This window comes from Phalacrocorax aristotelis, chromosome 2 (genome assembly GCF_949628215.1).
Source record: "Phalacrocorax aristotelis chromosome 2, bGulAri2.1, whole genome shotgun sequence".
NCBI lineage: Eukaryota > Metazoa > Chordata > Aves > Suliformes > Phalacrocoracidae > Phalacrocorax > Phalacrocorax aristotelis.
The window spans coordinates 62498593-62518229 of NC_134277.1; the positions used below are offsets into that span (position 1 = coordinate 62498593).

The following is a 19637-nucleotide window of genomic DNA, read 5'->3' on the forward strand; positions in this document are numbered from 1 at the left end:
CGAGAACCCCATGTAAATGGTGTGTCCATACCAACATGACCTCTTTGTAGCTTGATCCAGAAACAAGCTCATGGAATTGAATCCTGAGCAGGAATAGATGCCTTACTCTATTGCTTTTATAGGCAACATTTACAGCCAGCCCAGTCTAGCACTAGGCATTTTCCCTGGCTGAGTTAGGCAATAATGTGGTTAATATTTGCAAATCCTCTGATTTTACAAAAGGAGAAAGGACCCCCAAGAAACAGATCTTGAGGGATCCCAGTGTTGGGCTACAAAGTCCAAATCTAAGCCTGCTCTTTGCAGTGCTTCATATTATGGGACTAGGCAGACAGGTGACCATACAGAAAGCAATGACGTTCAAATACAGATATGTTACTGAGAGAGAGCAATATAACAAACTGAGCAAACAGAAGACAAACTATGTTCCAGACATGCTTAGTGTCTTACTTGGACAAAACTATATTGTATAGCTAGGAAAGATCCAGCATATTTAGGAGCCAGACATAATCAAAATCCTGTATTCATCATGACATCTTAATTCTCTTCTCCCTCTTTATGGCAAGCAGAGAAACAGAACATGTGTTACAAACCTTTTAGATACGTGCATCTCGCTGTTCTCTAAGACACAGATTCTCTTAACCTTCCTGCTGGATCAATGCCATCTGCATGGCCCTACTGTATGGCTCATATTTAAATAATACCTAATGTGTCCCTAAATCAAGCCAAGAGCCTCTGGGACTGGGATCAAGCTCTTAATCAGCACTGCACAGGTGCACACAATCAGCACCTTGAAAGCCTACAACATTTGGTGTTTTCCTTAAAGCCCCATCACATGGATCACATGATTACCTGAAAATTTCACCAGCAAAACAAAAAAAAAAAGAATCAGCTTCTAGCTTTCAAGCAAAAGTTTCAAAACTTGAACCCCAAGGAAAGAAGGCAGAAATTATTATATATTTAAAAATTTAAACTATCATGCAATTTAGCACTCTGACACATTATTTTGAAAAGCTTGCTCTTTGGCAATACTTCATATATATGCAGATACCAGCTCGCAGATGCACATACTTTTACACAGAAATGACACCAGCCAGAGAAAAAATGTTTTTATTTTTGCATACCACCTGCAATACAATGTGAAGACTCAATGTCAGGAAATTCGGTATGTAGGTTTACTGCCACAGTGTTAGCTTAGCACTGCACATTCTTTACATTTTACAACACATGGCTTTGAAAAACAATATCATCTTATATGTTTACATGCCTAATTATCACCCTCTATATTCTGCATTCCTTCCCTCCTTGCTTTTCCTAGGAATGGGGAAGAATAGAAAGGGAGAGAGAAAATCTGTGTCTGTGTTTCAAAGAGCTTTAAATGTATTTGAACCTGTGTAGAGGTGTAGTTAATGATCAAGTTAAACATTCATCTCAGATACACACTTGCTGAATCAAGGAATCTGCTGTGTGAAGGGAGTTGCTAAGCTACCTTGCTAATCAAAATAGTCTTGCTTTCTACTTTAATGACGCCACAAGCACTTTTACAAATTCCAAAGAATGGAGTAAGATGAGTGATGGCTGTGACTCATTACCTTCTACATGCCAGGGGTGACTTGCCCCTGATTTTGCATGGTGCTTTATTCTTACTGATTTCTACAGAAGCGCCCAAATTTCAGTAATGTATCAGGTAAACAAGAAAAAGCTTTTAAACAGAACGAAGAGGGACTTATTCGATCATCACTGACCTGAAACTAACCATCTACCACTTGTCAGCAACCAAGAACTTGGGAGACCAACTTATGCAGAAATCAGGGCACAGAAAAATGGGTTTCAGTCCTATCTACCTGTTGCTATTTTGCTTAAATAACACAAATCCAAACCAAACAGTATTATTACATGTGCCTAAAATATACACAGTGATGACATGTGCTATGTTTATAACCTCTCATAAGGCATACAGATACGTATCACATTTGTGTCAAGAGCACTTGACATATACCAAGTCTCCCTTGAGCAAGGCTCCTAAAACTTGGTACGCTCTTTCAATGCAGGCCACTTAATACAAATTTGTAATCTGACTTCAGTGTCAGGGATCGCAAAATAATAGTTTCTTTGGAGCCAAGTAACTGAAGCTATATAACATCAACAGTAGCATAAGAATTACAGTGTTTCATAAATGTCTCCACAGCAGCTCTGTATTCTAGTGTGAACAACCACCACTAAATCCCAGTCTGTACTACAGGCTCACTATTCTTCACGCAACACTTATTTTGCTGCAATACAATTTTACCTTTCAATGTTAAGGCCTCTTCCCAAGGTAACAAAGACAGGCAGTAAAGTTTTACCTTTCTGCTAGAGTATTTTATAATGGAAGAGTTGTAGAACAAGTAATTTATAGAAAAAAAAATTTAAAAACCTCCAGATGGTAATATAAGAGAATATTCAATTGATCGGCCCTGATTTTTAAGTCTGATCTAAAGCGAAACAATCAGTTCCCTCAGGAGAAGAGAAAATAGTTCATGGATTACTCTGCTAATACAAAAATAAATTATAATCAGTACCTCAGAGTACTGCCAAAATGTGCATTAGTTTCTCACTTAAGCAGTTTACCAAGTTCAGGGGCACTTTTCTACACATCTCCAAGTTAAGCAATTCCCGGAGCCTTTTGCTCTGTTTTGGAGCAGATTGCTAGGAAACTGTCTTACTCAGGTGATAGCTCAATCTTAACAAAAGACAGTGAGAAACAATTTCAAACTTAGCCCAAACTTCAGATCTTAAAATTACTTCCATGAGCAGTCAGTGCAAAAAAACCAAAAACACAAAAAACCCCACACACCATAAATTAACAGTGCTTACATTTTTATTTGCAACAAGAAAAAAACAGAGTTCTCTGGAAACTAGGTTTTATAGTTTTCTTTCATTTTCAGTAAAAAAGTCCTTACAGCTGCAGTGCTGTACAAGTAATAATCACCTAACTCATATACTCTTCACAGAACTGCCCCTGCAATATGTCAACTTTGGGCACGAAGCCACAATTTCATATATTTTCAAGCTACCATACCAACTGACCATATTTAAGCCCATACTCGGTGTTCTAGGAGTCAGCCCACAAGATCTATTTTCCATCGCTGACTTACTGGTATGGAACGTGATATCTGTGGTGGTCAAAAAGTTCATGTGAAATCTGCCGACTGATCAAACACACCAGTGGTTGTGTTACAGGTGCAGCAATGAAACATCAATCTATATTTACCTTCATTTACCTTGGTACAAAACCAAAATAGAAATACAAAATTTTATTTATAAAATTAAGTAAAAATAAAATTATTAAATACTAAACCGTATTAATATTTTCAGCCCATACCTACAGTGTCCTGCAGAAAAATCTACCACTAATCTGATTCTCATTTGGTGCTCTGATTCTTTATGAAGAATGGACAAGAATCTTGCACAGTGTTTACATAATCTTCTCCTTGTACTAATATACCACATTTTCCTAATGATTGCATTTTTGCAGGTTATCGGCTTGCAAGGCAGAAGTACAGGCATGTCTACATCCCCCATTACAGGATAGTATAAGCATGCTGAAAATAACCATAAAAAGTAGAAGTAGGACTATGCAGTTTTAAGGTAGGCTCATTTATATCATTATACAACAAGCACTGTATGTGTAATTATTCATGTCATCCAATGCTTAATGCCCTGTAATGTAGCAAAAAATGCCTGATACTTAACACTGTCTGATAAACATTTTGCTATTCTACACTTCGCTAGAACTGTCCCTCCTTTTTGTTTTTCCTGAAAGAACAAAAGAACATTTAGAAGAAACTAGTGAGAAACACTGCAATTGGCAAGTTTAAAAGTGAAATTGTGAAGGCTGCAGAAAAGCCTTTAATGCATTGTATAACTGATGCTTTGTATAACATATACTAGCACTACTATAGTCCAGAAAAAAATCCAGCTCCGGAAGATGCTTTCAACACAAGACTTGTGGTACTGAGTGAGGGAAGTCAAGTGTTACTTGGTACAGAGAAAACTGGTAGGAAAGAGAACTAAATGAAAAGTGAAACAGTTACTGCTTTTTACTCTTCTCAGAAGTCAATCAGTTCCTCTCATAGGACTCAGACAGAAGTTCCACACACAGGGGTCAGTTGCACAATTCTTCAACTCTTGTGATGGGAGGCAACCATGAATCAAATGCCATGCATCATATACTTAGTGCAACGTGACTGGAAATTTAGTGCAGAGCATACAAAAATTGCTGCCACTGGCTACACAAAGTTCAAGAAAACAGAGAACCAAGAGCATGATGTTGTAACACGCTTTATCAAACCTCAGTGCATTGCTCCTTGGGTACTCTAAGTACTGGTGACTGCCTTTTTTTTTTGGTGGCATGGGAGCTTCAGAATTATATATTCCTTCTCCACCACCTTCCTTCTTCACACAGTGAAACTGGGCCCAGCTCAGAACAATGTGTACAGAGCTTTTTATTTTTGAGGTGACAGCTCTGAAACAGAATCTGCTATACGCGTTGTGTGCCTATGAACATTACTATGTATATATACTAATTATTAGTGGAGATGGCTGGATTTCCTTAAACCAAACAAGAAAGCAAGCTTTCCCCAAGCCTATGCATAGCATCCTACCTCCCAGTTATGGTCCAGTAGTATCAGTTACCAATTATCAGTGAAGCTGTACAGTACCTTGTAGATCAGTAGCCACAAGTTTACATGTCCATTTAGACCCTGCATGGACTGCACGTTAGCCACCACTGTTTTCTAGAGCCAGAGAATTGGGTTTTCAGGCATTAATGAGAAAATAAGGTTCTTTAGATAAGGGTAGACAGAGCCACACTTCTTAAATACTATAAACAGGAAATTTATTTAACCAAGGGTTTCCTTATAATTATCCCTTCTTAAGCATAGTATGCTATGTCTTTGTACATTATTTATGTAATGCATAAAACCAATGGCTGTGCCCCAAGGAGCCTAAATCTTTGTCCAGTGACTCCACTATTGCCTGGCTCCTTTTTAGAGGCCTGCATACCATCTCCAGTTTAAGGAAGTCTCCTCAGCTTTCATTATAATGTCAGCTATACAAAAGCATTAAGGATTTGAACGGCTCATCTATCATTCACTTAGATTATAGGGCTGGTAGTTACTCTCCTCAGGTCTTCTTTCTAATCACAATGACATGATTCAAAGAACAGGTCACAAAGAGTGGAACCTAACCTGTAAATGTACATTATGAAAGAGATGCAACAAGACCAATTTTTTTATAAAATATCTTCCTGTGAATTGACAGATGTCTGCCTCCAGGGTCCAGGCACCAAATCCTGTTTCAAACTCCTCTATCCTTTCCCCTCCACACTCGAGTTTATAAATCAAATAGTCCTTTTCTCCCCACTTTGAGTTATATGGGGAGAGGGAAAGACAACAATTTCAAGCCTGGCATGGGCTTATGTTGTCCAATGACTTCAGAAGAGCTGCAGTAACATAACTGTAGTCACAATGAATTAGGAAAATATCTCCAATTAGCTATAACAAAATAGAACAGAGGAACAGCATTACTCTGTGTGAACAAGAGATGTAAATAAGCCTGTTGTATCTTCCCAGGACTTCCATTCAACTCTGCAAGACAAAACAAAACTATGAGAGTTGAATGAGAAGGAAGAAAAGTTTTAGCATAGAAGAAATTGTAAAGCACAGGGGATCACATTAGCTACTTGTGCAATACCAAATCTCAGCATAGTACCAGCCAAGGAAAATCTAGGATAGAAACCAAAAAAATCTCTCATTAAATCTGTCATAGTGATGGAGAATGCTTTAACAATTTCACTACATCTTTGCTACCCATATTGTCTCATTATACTTAACAAAGTCAAAATACCACCTTCTGGGAATTTGGCATTCCCAGAAGTTAATGAAATTTTGCTTTCTGCGTACCTCTTAGATTATGCCACTCTTACACAAGTAGAGACAAAGATGTTATTTATAGTAAGTGGTGGGAAGCACTGGCATGAGTTGTTTCAAGGTCCAGGCCTTAACTTCTTGGGCAGAGCTTGGGAACCACTAACTGGTGCTACGCCACATTTTTGGCCCACTTATGCTGACACAGCTTCCTATCACTGACTTAGTTTCACTGGCCTAAAGGGTCTCTTCTGCCACTACAGCCATCTCATCTGTTCAAACAACATGAGCCACACAAAAAATTACTCTTCTGCCAGGAGGCCTCCATCTCCACTGAGGCTTTGTTAGCAGTGCACCATCAGTTTCGAAAAGGGGATTTTCCGTAAAAGGACTCCCAGTTGACATGGCTGTGCCAGTCCGACTATACAACTTTGCAATGTAGAGCAAGACAAAATTCTGAGACTAACTCCGCCTTCATCCATAATAACCTTCATTTTAATTCCTTTTCTTTGCCATCTGTTTTGTAAGCCTGGAGAGTTCAGATTTTCAAGCTTTTATCCAGAACCAGGAACTTTCCTCATAATAAAGAAAACTGAGATTAATTTGTTATTTACTTGCCTTCAGAACATGGATTTTATAAAAAACACCAAACTATAGCAAGTCTTATGATAAAATGAACAGTACAGCTAAGCACATCCACTTTCTCAAAGCTACAAGGCAGAACAAGATTTTGCCTAGAATTACAGAAAGTTGCTATGGGCGAGGCATATCTACTTGTTTGCCTATATCAGCAAAATTCATACAGAATAGCTGATGTATGTCAAATTTACAGACTGCCAGATCTTCCTGATCTTGCATTATTCCAAAAGCAGCACCACTGAAATGAGCTAGGTACAGTGCTTTTCTCTCTTCAGTACAGAGAACAGAACTAAACCTGAAATAAGGGATGTTATCTCACACTCATATTTGTTGTGCAATAAGGGACTTTCTCTTTCAAGCTCTATCAAGCTTATAGCTATTTCGGATCACTCCTACACCTACTGCACTAGCAGACCACTGTACAGTGGTAGCCTAACTGCATGAGTCAGATTTTTGTGACTGCTCTTTCCAAGGCTTTTCCCCCTCTCTTGTGAGACTTACCACAGCAATGCTTAATGCATTTCATGGAGGAGAGGGTCTAGAAAAGGAAACTTGGTGGGATTCCAAAGGCTGTGTTTTGAGATCACAGTGTTGTTTATAACTTCACAGAACATCTGAAGCCAAGTTATCAGGCCACCATGATGCATGCTAGGACTATGTTACAATGTGAGCAGCAAACAGGTCTTAAGATACATTAGTTAGCACCTTAATAAACTTCAGGATGACTTTTCAGTCACATTCAGATAACTTATCTGAGTGAACATAACTAAGAAAAGCATAATTATTTGGCTCATCAGAAGAGAGCCTCTTACTACTGGCTCAGCAACAAGGCAACTGTTGACCTTTAACGATCTATTCATATTTCTGCCTGGGGATAAATTGTGGGTATATATTTATACACACACACACAGAGACTCACATTTATAATCCTTGTACCATTTAACCAGATTACACACAAAAAAAAATCGTTCCCCAAGGGAAACAAGATAAAAACACAACATTTATTGTTTGCAAATGCGGCCACAGAAACCTCAAGTGTGCGCACCATGCAGCCTTAACTCTTGTGCCCTGAGGAATTCTACTAACTACTGCTCTGTAATTTACAGGTATAGGAGCGGAGGAGAGATATCATGTTTAACATCTGGGAACGATATATCTGAAACTAAACTCAAAGAAAGGGAATGCCCTTGTCCAAAGGAAGACTACTTTCTTTTTCTTGGTTTAGATCCCAGGGCCAGGTTTAATCATCAGTGCAAGTGGAAGTACCCTACTACTATTCTGCCCAGGTACTTCCAGCAGCAGAGGTTACTTCTACCATCAGAGGCTCAGCCCGTTCAACTTCATTTGACCATTTTGATGAAATTTCAGCATTTTGATGAAATAGCTGAAATGCCAAAATGTGAATAAGCACCATTTCAGTTTGGGTTTTCAATAATCACTCAAACCAGACACCTGTTTCAGTAAGAGCTGTATTAAGGTCACAGCTTATTTTGCATAGATCACAGAACAGTACTGATCAGATAACAGCATTTGCTCGCTGCATTAGGAGTGGGGGGTGGAGGGGAGGGGCGGGGACACGAAAACACTTTATGACAATACCAGTGACTTGAGGTAGACTTAAATCCATGTCTTTATTCTTACAATCAAAGCATCTTGCCATTTTCCAGTGAGTTATTACTGAAAGTGATATACAGTGAAGTAGACTGACTTTACAACTACATACAATTTTTCCTAGCACAATATTAACCCATGCCCAGGTCTTGTAAGCCCCATCCTGTCAGCCACTGCCTTCTCCATACAAAGAGTAAGGGGAACTTCTCTACATATTCATTTTAGGATTAAAATACTTCCGAAAATTTTGGAGGTAGGAATTTTTTCCCTTTTTCAGAACATCCTTGATACGGATATGAAAGATCAGGGAATCATGTAAATAAGTACTTTGGAGCAACTGGCTAATTTATCAATTTTGAAGAGTGCTATAATTTGAAATAAGGTTTACCCAACAGCAACTCTTTCATTTCATTTAATTTCATTTTTGTCCTTTCCACCATGAATACTCTTTGGGATCAATACTAGTCCTTATTTCTTCCATGTTTACTGTTTCGTTTCTTTATGGCACCTTTTTGTTATCTTCAGCTTTGATCACTATGTATGGAGTTGCTATTAGAGCTGAGGTATACAGTGCCCGCTTTACTTTTGCTGGTGTCCACCTTTTTGTCAATTATGAATATGCCTATCCTTTAGTTGAACAGTACAGTTCATCCTAACTGGGGTCCAGTCCTAGCTTCCTCCTGCCCTGCAAAGCCAGTAGCCCTCAGAAGCTGGGGTGCCTTTCTGGCATCAGAGTATTTGCACATAAACTCTGGGTAGCACATAAAGCAGAATTACATCAGTTTCCATCTGTTTATTTTGGGTTTACATCTGCCCTTTTACTGAGCTCAGGCTTTTGTATTTTCATAAATGTCTGTATCTGCAAAGTAATTTTAAATCACCCCCTTTGCCAAGTTTGTAATTTTCTTCTCTTCATTCCATTTTTAGCACTATCTCCAGATTATCAGATTTCATATTTAATTCAGATTTATTTAAATTAATATTTAATGTCAATTAACTTTTATTTTAGCAATAAGGCTAACTCCTGTTTAGTCTGGGTTTTCTGTAAAAAAATAATACCTTACAAAAACTTTTTGCCAGTGTTTAGAGAAAAGGATCTAGCAAAAGTAACAAACTCAGTAACAGATTAGAAACTTCCCTGAACACTAATATATTTCTTCAGTACAAGTCTTTACAATGATTTAAATAATTTGCACACATTTTGGTGACATTTTGGTCTTGAAGTATTTATGCCACCTCTCTTTGGACTTCAGCATCCACAGTGCTGCAGGCAGACAGCTATAACACTGCCAGCAGGGTATGGCTGTCCCACAGATAGTTTGTGACACCTTCTGCAGCTCCATAGGCAGCTATTAAATGCATGTGACTTGTATAGCTTAAGATACCTCACTGCATATCTTAAACCACCTACTTCCATTCAGCTCATGTTATGGCCTCACATAAACCATGCTCCCTTTCATGTCATTCACCAGGGAAAGATATATTCAAGACAAATGTGCCTAGTGCTTCACTGTGCTACAGGACAACAAAATTGCTGGGAATAAAGACTGAGAGGAAGGAAAAGAATTTAAAATTACACAGAAAGATGAAACATCAATCACTTTTCTTATTCTACTCACACAAATATCAGTCTTGCCAAGAAAACTTGGAGATATAAATAACAAAACAAAGAAAGGTATACCAACTAATAATTAAAAAAAAACACATACTTGCAACATGAATTTAGTCACTGACGGACATCTGGAATACACTGTGAGCCTGACTAGCTGTGTCTCAGTTGGTTACATGAGAAACCATTGGCAATATACCAGTGACTGTAATATGAAGGACACAATCAACAGTGTATTGTGTCAAAGTGTTCACTTTCTTAGAACAGTGGAAATGCAGATAATTATGGCTGACACTTGAGAAAAGAATCTCCTTGAAAAGATTAATTGCAGTGACTCTGGTCTGTCTCTTCCAATAAGGCCATTCAGATGTTTAACCAAATCATCGTAATTTCTGAGGCTGCATTTTGATGCGTTTCCAAGTCCTGTCTCAAGCTTGCCAGTCAACAGCTTTCTTCTCCCTGAAGGATAGATGGGTCAAATGCCACCTGCCTCAAAAGATGAATCTCTTACTGTCTCTAATAATCAGCTAGAATAGTTAAAATCAGAGTAAATTTACTTAAAGTTTTATGTGAGACAAATATTGCAGTAGTACTTTTGCCTGTAATGTGGATATCCTTTATGAAAAATGTTTAACAGTAATACAGGTTTAATCACGAAAGAGGATGTGAATGTGTTGAATTTATATGTACTCCTCTTAAAAAGCACCTCTCAGTGGCATCAGAACTGCCTGAGGTTTTGAAACATGCCTATTACAGAGCATCCTCAAGCAAGTTTGCCAGATTTTTCTGACTCAGCTTTGGCTGGAGCTGTTCATTTACTCCCAGAAGCCTTCCAGCCTACTATAAAACATATGCTTGTATAATGCTTGTGACAAGCTGAAAGTTCACAGCAAGCTGTAGTGTAAGAGGCAGCAGATCCTAAACATCTAACTGCAAGAAAGCAGGCCACGGTGGTCTTGCACAATGCATTTGTCTTTTTTTCTTTTATTTTTAGCTTGGTTTCATAGCTATTACTTGTGAGTACAAAAATTACCTTCTTTAGATCTCTGTCTTTAGTGTCTTCTCTAGCAGTTTTTAAACTCAGCAACTTCAATACTGGATAGTTCCTTCAGGTTTCCTGAAAACAGGAGTTAGCTGGAGGATGCAAACTATACTAATGCCTCCATCAAAAGAATACCACCATGAGAGCACATCCTTGCTCATTAAAGAACCCCCTTAGGATACTGACCATAAGACACTAAAGCACAGGAAAACAGATTTAATTAACTGTGCTTCTTATAGAAATCTTTGTTTTAAATGCACTTACTACTTCTCTTCCCTCCTTTCCCAAACCAAAGGGCATTCACTTAATTGCCTCTCCACAGCTCAAACCACGGTGAAGAAACACAAGCTTCAGCATCTACAGCACAAAAGAGAAAAACAGTGTTTGCCAGAGCTGAATTCAAACTTAACATTGTCCTTAGCTGGTAAGAGGGACACACATCAACAGAACCTTTCACAAGCCTGCCAAAACTTTGGCCTCTGCCTCCCCTCTCCCTTGGGCCAGTTGCCCTGTACCATGGCAAAGCTCCATTAATCACCCCATTCCTGGTCAACAAGGGCTCCTTCCCCCTCACTACATCTCCCTCCAGAGGTGTGACGGTAGACTGGGTGAAAAGCTGGGACAGTATCTTTAAGACAGCAGAAATCCTCTGACTGAACTCTGTGCTAGTGAAAATTCTCCCACTCTCTTTTTCTTCATGTTCTAAGCAACCTTTGAAGGAAATCTTCACCACCTATGTTTGTGTGTTGTGTTGACCAAGACCTGCATCGAATTACAAGCACACCTGAGGGAAGAGAAGCTTTTCTGTCTCTCATTCATTTCTCTCTGTCAGTGATGAACATGCTATCTCAAATGTTTTCCTGCTCCTTTTCCAGTGCCAGGGGAATCAAGGACTGGTTAAACTCGCAGAGAGATACAAAATGAACCACAGCAGAGAAATACAGAAACCAGCACATGGAGACTAACTTGTCTAGGGTCAAGCAATGGCCATGGTAGCCCAAGAGAGGGGACTGAAGGGGCCCTGGGATTAATGGCAGTGTTCAAAAGCTCCTTCAGACTGCAGAATAGAGGCTTGGAAAATGTCACACGTACTGTATAACAGAGACATCTTGACAGCTGACAATTTATTTTATGGAGATAGCTTGCTTACAAGTTAAAAATCAGCAGAAAAGCAAGCTGGAAGGAGTAATAAAGCAGGTGTGTAATGCTGAATATCTCTGTGCTTGCAAGCCATTCAGAGTCCTTTCCCCTGTCTTTCAGCAGTGCTGCAGTACAGCTTGAAATGGCTCAGAGTTTGGCAAAAATGAAAGTCAGGCTCTTAGGCTTGTGGCACCTGACCCAGGGAGACCTCCCTCCCCAGTGCGGCCAGCTTTCATCACACATGAAGAAAAGAACACTTGGTATAACCAAAAGCAGGGTATATTGCAAAAGCATAATTACCACAAATGTTTCTGTTTCTGGAAACATTTATAAAATTTCTGTTCAGGTTGTGGTCTGATAAATCCCAGACTTTCTCTTTTAAGCACTTCAATTTTCAGCAGAGAAATCATCAAGTGAAATAAACATACACTTTTCAGGTTACGAATTTATTTAGGATAGAATCATAGAATCATTAAGGTTGGAAAAGACCCTTAAGATCATCGAGTCCAATAGCTACAGGTCACAGAGGAGCTATTTATAGGTCTAAGGAAAAGATATTTGCATTTGTTCTTGGTGGTGAGTTTGGGTTTTGGTTTTGCTTTGCTTTGGGCTCTTTGTATGACCATCCTTCATATTGCTGTTTCCTGATTTACATAACCATCATCTGAAAATACAGGTGGTTTGTATAGGATTGTGTTATGGTGTTGGTCTTTTATTTTGGTTAAAATAAACAAACCAGTACACAGTCACCCTGAAAAATGAGGACAAAAAGGAATGTAAAAGCATAAACAGGGAAACAAGAGGCAGTGATGGTTAATTAGAGAGAGTGAAAAGGATGGAGTAATAGTGAAGGGAGATCAAGTCACAAGCTGATCACGGTAACCGCTACGTAAATACTGGAATACAGCTAAAAAGAGAACCGGCTTAATTAGTCCTAGAATGAGGGGGAGCTAGCTTTTTGATGTTAAAAAAAAAAAAAACCAACAAAAAAAAAAATCACAAAAAACCGCTTCCTCCTGAAGGTTCAACATACTTCCCAGAAATGAGGCGGTGCCTGGGAATTGCCGGGGGAGCAGGAGGATTGCAGTGCCCTCCCGTGGCGGCAGCCCCCGCTCGCCCCAGGCTGCTGTCGGGGAGGGGGCTGCTGCCCGGCCTTCCCGTAGCCTCTCCTTCATTTATCCCCTCCGCTACAACAGCAGTGACACAGTAACCCTGCAAAAAACATCCGCTCTTCTGGACGCCCACGTTGGTCAGAGTTGCAAATGGCTAATAATTAATAATAACTAATAATTGATCGATTTCTACTCCCTCGAGGATCAGGTCAGAGCGTTCGCACCTGACAGATGCTCATACAACAAGGTGACACTGTTCTGAGCAACATCGCCACAGCATAGATGGGACACACAGGATGAGGGCTACGAGAGCGTGCCACAAAGTGTCCAGAGAAATGGTTACACAAAGCTTCAATATGGAAGATCCTGCACACATGCATGCATTTCACTTTTTTTTTTTTTTTTTTACAGACCTCATAATAAAAATCACTAAACACAGGCCTGGAATCATACAGGAAACATAGAAAAGGCTTTTGGCTAATCTGTGTCAGGATGTCTGCTAGGCTGTACTGTGTTAATTTCGTTTGTGCGGTTCAGTCTTCAAAGATGTAGAGAGGAATATGAAACATTTAATCCCGAGCCATATATTCCAGAAAGTATTCTTCTTTCCTATGTAAGATTTTGTTGGCCTACTTTAGTCATTTCACTTCCCATGGAAATATTCTATATCCTACTTTTTTGGTGGTTTAATCTTTCACATACACACAGTAACCACACTGCTTTTTTGTCTTGGCACAGGCAAACATCACCATATACTTCTGGCTTCCCAAGTAAGAAGGTACACAAACAGAGTCAACCAAACCTAAACCCTGTGATGGTCCTAAGTGCCCGGGTGTCTACTTGCAGCATGTTAGCTTTCAGTGCTGCTAGATGAGCAATTAGAAGTCAGATGACAACGAAATGTATTAAGATCTCTTAATTCACATTGAATAACAGTAATTAAAGTTTATATTCTCAGTCTTGGGAACTGAAGTTTTGGGAGATCATAATTGCACGTGTGGAGACTGGGACGCTTATTAACAGAACTGAGTTTCTTATGTAATCACAACTTTTTTTTTTTTCCCTCTTTTTTTTCTCTTTTTTTCCTGTAATCTCCATACTAAGGTGCTGTGCTCAGAGACCTTTCCTATACTTGTATTTACAGCCTCACGATTTGGCAAGTTCTCTAAAAAATATTAGAGTTGATTCTTTAGTGATACACAAAGCACACCCACAAATCAAACACACTTATATTCTTCACACACAGGTGAAAACAAAGTATCAGCGTCAAGATAGATTATTTTGACAATTTTTCCTTCCCACCAGTAAGTTCCATCCTGATACTACAAGAACGCCAATATCTCTTCTCTTTAAGAAAGCCACATCTTTTACAGTTTTTAAAACAAAAATATCCAACTCTAATACAGAAAGTAGAAATCATTTTACCAAACTTTAGCCAGCTAAAAGCTGGCCTTTAAGTTTAAACTGTCTGAGCTCCTTCTGTAGTCAGCAAACAGCAGTAGCCAATCTCAACATGGGTTGAATAAATCACCTTCTGGGATACTTAAGTAGGAAGCCTAGATTCTTAATGGCCTAGATGCATAACTTTTAGACAAATATTAATGTAAGCCAATACACACATATTACAGAAATTTGTGCAGCTTTTGGTAAGTTATCTCTTCTCGGTTTTTCATCTTTTGCTCCCTCTCCCTGTCTCTTCCCCACCCCATTTCTAATTTCCTCATCTGTTTTTGTTTCACTTCTCATCCACTTTTCTTTGCAGTTCTTGCTTTCATATCCAACTTCTCTTCCTTTCTGTTCAAGATCTCCTTTGCTCTCTCCCTTCCTTTTTGAATCTCCACATACAAATCATTCACTCCCAGCCTCCTGCTTCAGAGTCCCCCTACTCTGACTCTCTCTTTATTCCTCTCTCCCAGGCACCAAAGGTTTAAGGTCAAGAGAGTGATCAAGCAGCAGCTTTGTTACACAGATGGGGTAGGAAGAAAGCAGAGGGAACAGCAGTATCTGTTAAAGATCAGTTACTCCTTCTGTTGAGAGCCAGAAAGAGACTCAGGACTGAGCCTGCTTGCACAGCTACCAATCAGTAATTTAATCAGCAAAATCTCTTGCTTGACAAAACAGTGATCCTTCACCAAATCTAATATAGGTGTAATTAAAGAAGGCATGTGGCTTTGGATGTGTTAAGTTTGTTCTCTAATTCCTGATGCCAAAAGACCCTGAGTAAACACAAAACATCTGCTTCTCTGGCATCTTTAGATGTATAAACCTTGTTTACATAAATCTGGCATGGCTGGGTGGACCAGCAATCAAGATTGTGTGTTTCAGGAGGGCACCAGATATCAGCTTGCAGGCAGATCAGGAAGTCAGGAATAAGATACTCTTCCTGTAGTAATTCACAGAGTACAGTTACAACAGCTGAAAAGGAAGGAAATTATTAAAATTTTTTTTCACTAAAACTTGAAGTCTGCTGGAGGGAGATATAATTTTAAAGCAAAAAAAAAGAATTAAGTTATAATAAAAATTAGTTAGAAATGGAACAGAATTTGTTTATTCCTTCTAGTTTATAAATATATTGTACTTCAGGGCCCTCAATACAAATGAAACTCTTGAACAGGAACAACCAACATTTGGGTAAATGGTCGCAGTTTCAGTGAAACTTTTCTCAGGATCTCCAGAATCAGTTTCAGAGGGATATCTTCTAACTTCCCATAGCAACTCATTTGTACATCACAACAAGCAATTCCAGAGCAAAGAGTGTGAGCATTGCAGGGCAGGAGAGAAAGGCTGAACAGGAGGAAGAAAGGTGTCAATGGGACTCATTTTCCTCTGTTTATCTCTCACAAAACTCTCATGGCCAGGTATTAGACCTAATGAAAGTATACAGAGGACTTTCATATTTGTTTCCATGGCTATTTCCCTTCACCTACTACTGCCAAAGAGTTTGGTTAAAGCAGACCACATCACATACAAATGCTGGGGAACTAATACAGCCTGCAGTGGCCCTATATCAGTGTGACTCTGATGTTCCCTTTTCTTCTTTTGGTAATTAGCCTTAATTATGACAGATTAATCATGAGCTGAAGTGTTGGAAAACATATTGTAGAACTCTTCTTAGGATTCATTTGCCTTCATCCACTTCTCCAGAAGCCAGTCTTCCTCAGACTTCATTTACTGCTTCACCTGGCGCTTTCTAGTACAACTAGGCAGACGGCCATTGAACTGGCTCTCAATCCACCTACATCTACGTCTACCTACATGCACCTACCTAGCACCTACCCTGCTATATCAACTTGGAACTTGAGGGGGGAAGGGGAGCAAACAAATAAAAAATATCATTTCTGTATCATGTAGCAAGGGGCTGGAGCATATATGGGAGTGCCCTAGGTGCAAGTATGCAAGGTAATTCCAAATAGCCCCATGTGCCCATGTTTTGTTGTAGGGCTTCCCACTCTGTCCTAGTGCTGGACCCATGCTGGTCAGAATCGCTGGCTGCTGCTGCTACTGCACCCTTCCCCATCCCAGTTTCATGAGGAAAGCGCAACATTCCCAACTCACACCTCCTTCCCAGCACTGGAAAACTTTCACCACCAGCAATGCATGTTGCAAATAAATAGCACAGCTATTCAGGGGTATCTGGATCAGTAACAGTGGTAACAGTCAGGAGGGCAAGGCCAAATTATAGAGGTCTACGAAAGGTCTGGGGTTGACGTTTTGGCTCTAGCAACACAAGCAGAGATTTGCTACTCTGGGGGAGTCAGGATTTTCCTCCCTTAATCTTTGTACTTGTCTTCTAGATAGTTTTGACAGAGGCTAAAAAATAAAATAATTCTCATCTCCTTGAAAATTATTTTTGCACCTTTATAAACACCTGTCCTTTCAGGTGGTCATAACACTAGGAGAATATGTGCAACATGCACTGAGGCAGAAAAAGCCAAGGGGCAAAAGCTAGAGCACTTCTTTGCTGACATTGATTATTCAGCTCCCAAGGAGACTGTTTCAAGAATATACAATAAATGGAGCAAACAACATCAAACTGCTGCACCAAATTTTTCTTAAGTCTATCAGAAAGCAAGACAGTATATTGCCTTTTGCACTTTTTTTTTTGCAACTGACAGCACCATACCGTCTCAAAAGCCTAAATTTTCTTCCTGGTTAGCACTGCAGCTAAACCCAGTTAGCCTCGCGTTGTCTGTACAGAATGAAAATATGTCCCTGTGAACTTATTTCTGGGCACACTCTGCCAGTTATGTTTGCAACCTATGATTTCTGCTACGTCCTGAGAGTTGTATATGTCTGATGCTGTAATTATCAACTCTTTCCTCCTCTTGCACTTTAATCTGAGGTCTCAGAGGTCATCCATTTGGCTCAGAAGAAGCCTCTCTCTACAGCAAGGTTTCTAGTTTTCCCACACTCTGAATGGTACTCAGCTGTGAGAAATAGGCTCACAAGTATTCCACAGCTCACAATGTATGTCCCAGTTAAACATTTTCATACATGATTTAAAAGAAAAACAAAACAGTTTATAACCTCATCTGTAGATTTGTACCTTGTCCTAATGTTGTTTGCTTCTCTTGTGTAGGTTTTTGCATCTTTCTAGCCAATAAAGAGGTCAGTCAATGGAAGTCAGAATAAGTGTGCCTCAAAATACACATAGTCCAGCAGCCCACATTATCATTGATACTTTGAGGTGCTCTTCTAGTCACTGTAATATCACGGCCAGGATGCACAGTTACACTGGGTACAGTATTTTTCCTCAATGCCCCAATCTCTGTATGCCTCTGAGGAATGTACAGCATGACTTCAGCCAAAGGAAGGAAGGTCCCTCTTAGGTGAAAAAAGGTCCTGTAAGAATTTCTAATCCATGTAAGAAAGACTGTACCCCAAAGTAATTCCACTAGTGATTTAGACACTAGCAGATCTGTTTGATCTAGCCACTGCTAAAACTGGACATACTGAAAAAACTGTGAAGGAAGCCCTCATGAGTCCAGCCCTCTCCAGCAGCAAGGCAGCCTTTTAGCAGGACTTCTTGGGAACATCGTTTTGGATATTGGCATCCCAGCTCCTTAAGTTAAATACCTGAGGTTTGAAAATTAGTTGAAAAGTCTCTCTAAAATACTATGTTATAAGCCAAACAAGGTGGGCAGATGAAGATTTAACTGATGCTACAACTATCATTTTAATCTGCAGGTCACACACATACAGAAAGTTTTTCTTACCTGGTGGGACCAGAAGATGGATAGATGGGTTTCAGAATTATTGTTATTATCCACAACAACTCACCACGTAAAAGGTACTTGGATTTCTAATTCATTGTATCCCCAACACCAATACATACACCTGAGAAAGTCAGAATAGGGTTCTCCTGTAGTTTCATTTAAGAACAAGGTATAAGTCCAACATCCTAATGCTGGATGTTGCTGCTGAGGTTTCTGATTTGTAAGTCAGGTATTCAGTACAGACATTATATACCACACTATTTGGGATATACTCTAGAAAACAAATAGCTAAGCTAAATCTAGGACACATGTAAGGAAGCATATGAGCTCAATGCAGAGTTCTTCCTTCACCACTGAGTGATATGTCCCGCTTTTCATCACTACCAAAAACTGCAGTCACTACTGCTGCATTAGTCAGTCAACCTCTGCCTTTTCTCATGCAAAGGACTGAGATAGCACAGAAAAAGATAGCACAGAAAAAGGACACAATATGAGACTAAACCAGGTACCTATAAGGACTCAGAAAAAAAGCCAATAGCCCATCTTATTAACAAAGGAGTAACACTTTACTGGCCCTCTTTTCCTTTCCTAAGTAATTTGACTTTTATACCTATTAGAACTTTTACTTCATCATACTTCTATTGAAGATATAGTCACTATGTGTCTTGTTGAACACCCTGAAGCTTTCTGGAGCTCCTACACTCTATTAGATCAATATTTAGTCTACAAGAAAGAGCATACATGAAAGATAGCTTACACAGAGGAGGCAAAAGTCATGTGGAGTGTGAAAATGCACAGCCTTTAAGAAGTATTAGAACTATTTACATAGTAACTGTTTTTCAGCATGATTTTTTGTGTTTTGTTTTTAAAATGTAGCTTAAAGCAAAATTATCCCCTTCAAATAAGAAAACCATATTAATATTAGCATCAAGTGAGATGTAACTATAATTTCCTCTTCATTCCAGAATCCAATTACTCCCTCAACCTAAAGGACAGTATAAGGGGTGGAGTGGGGGCAGGAAACCACCTATGTAATATGTAATGCTGAGGGCAGTCAGTTTGTTTAGCATCCAGGAGAATATGAATCGCAGCTCAATGTCCAGCCTCCAAGTTTTTTTTTAAACCTGCAAGTATTTTCAGAAGAATGCTTTCAATGCACTCTGATTTTCATAGAGTTTAAGGCCACAATATGAAAGTAATTAGAAGTGTAAACCTTCCAGTGACACCAGTAATATTTTTCAGCCTTCTATTTTTAGGATTTCTTGGCAAGGTTTCCTCTCTAATCCTGGCTCCCAGTTTATGTATAATGGCCCAAATTGCCAACAGGATTTTAGAGAAGGAATGCCTTGTGGCAAGTTTTTT

At 39.3% G+C, this 19637-nt stretch overlaps 1 protein-coding gene across 4 annotated transcripts in view; it reads right to left on the reverse strand.

Moving 5' to 3' along the window:
- TNS3 (tensin 3) overlaps window positions 1-19637 on the reverse strand; it is a 238425-nt gene that overhangs the window by 205599 nt on the left and 13189 nt on the right. The window lies entirely within an intron of this gene.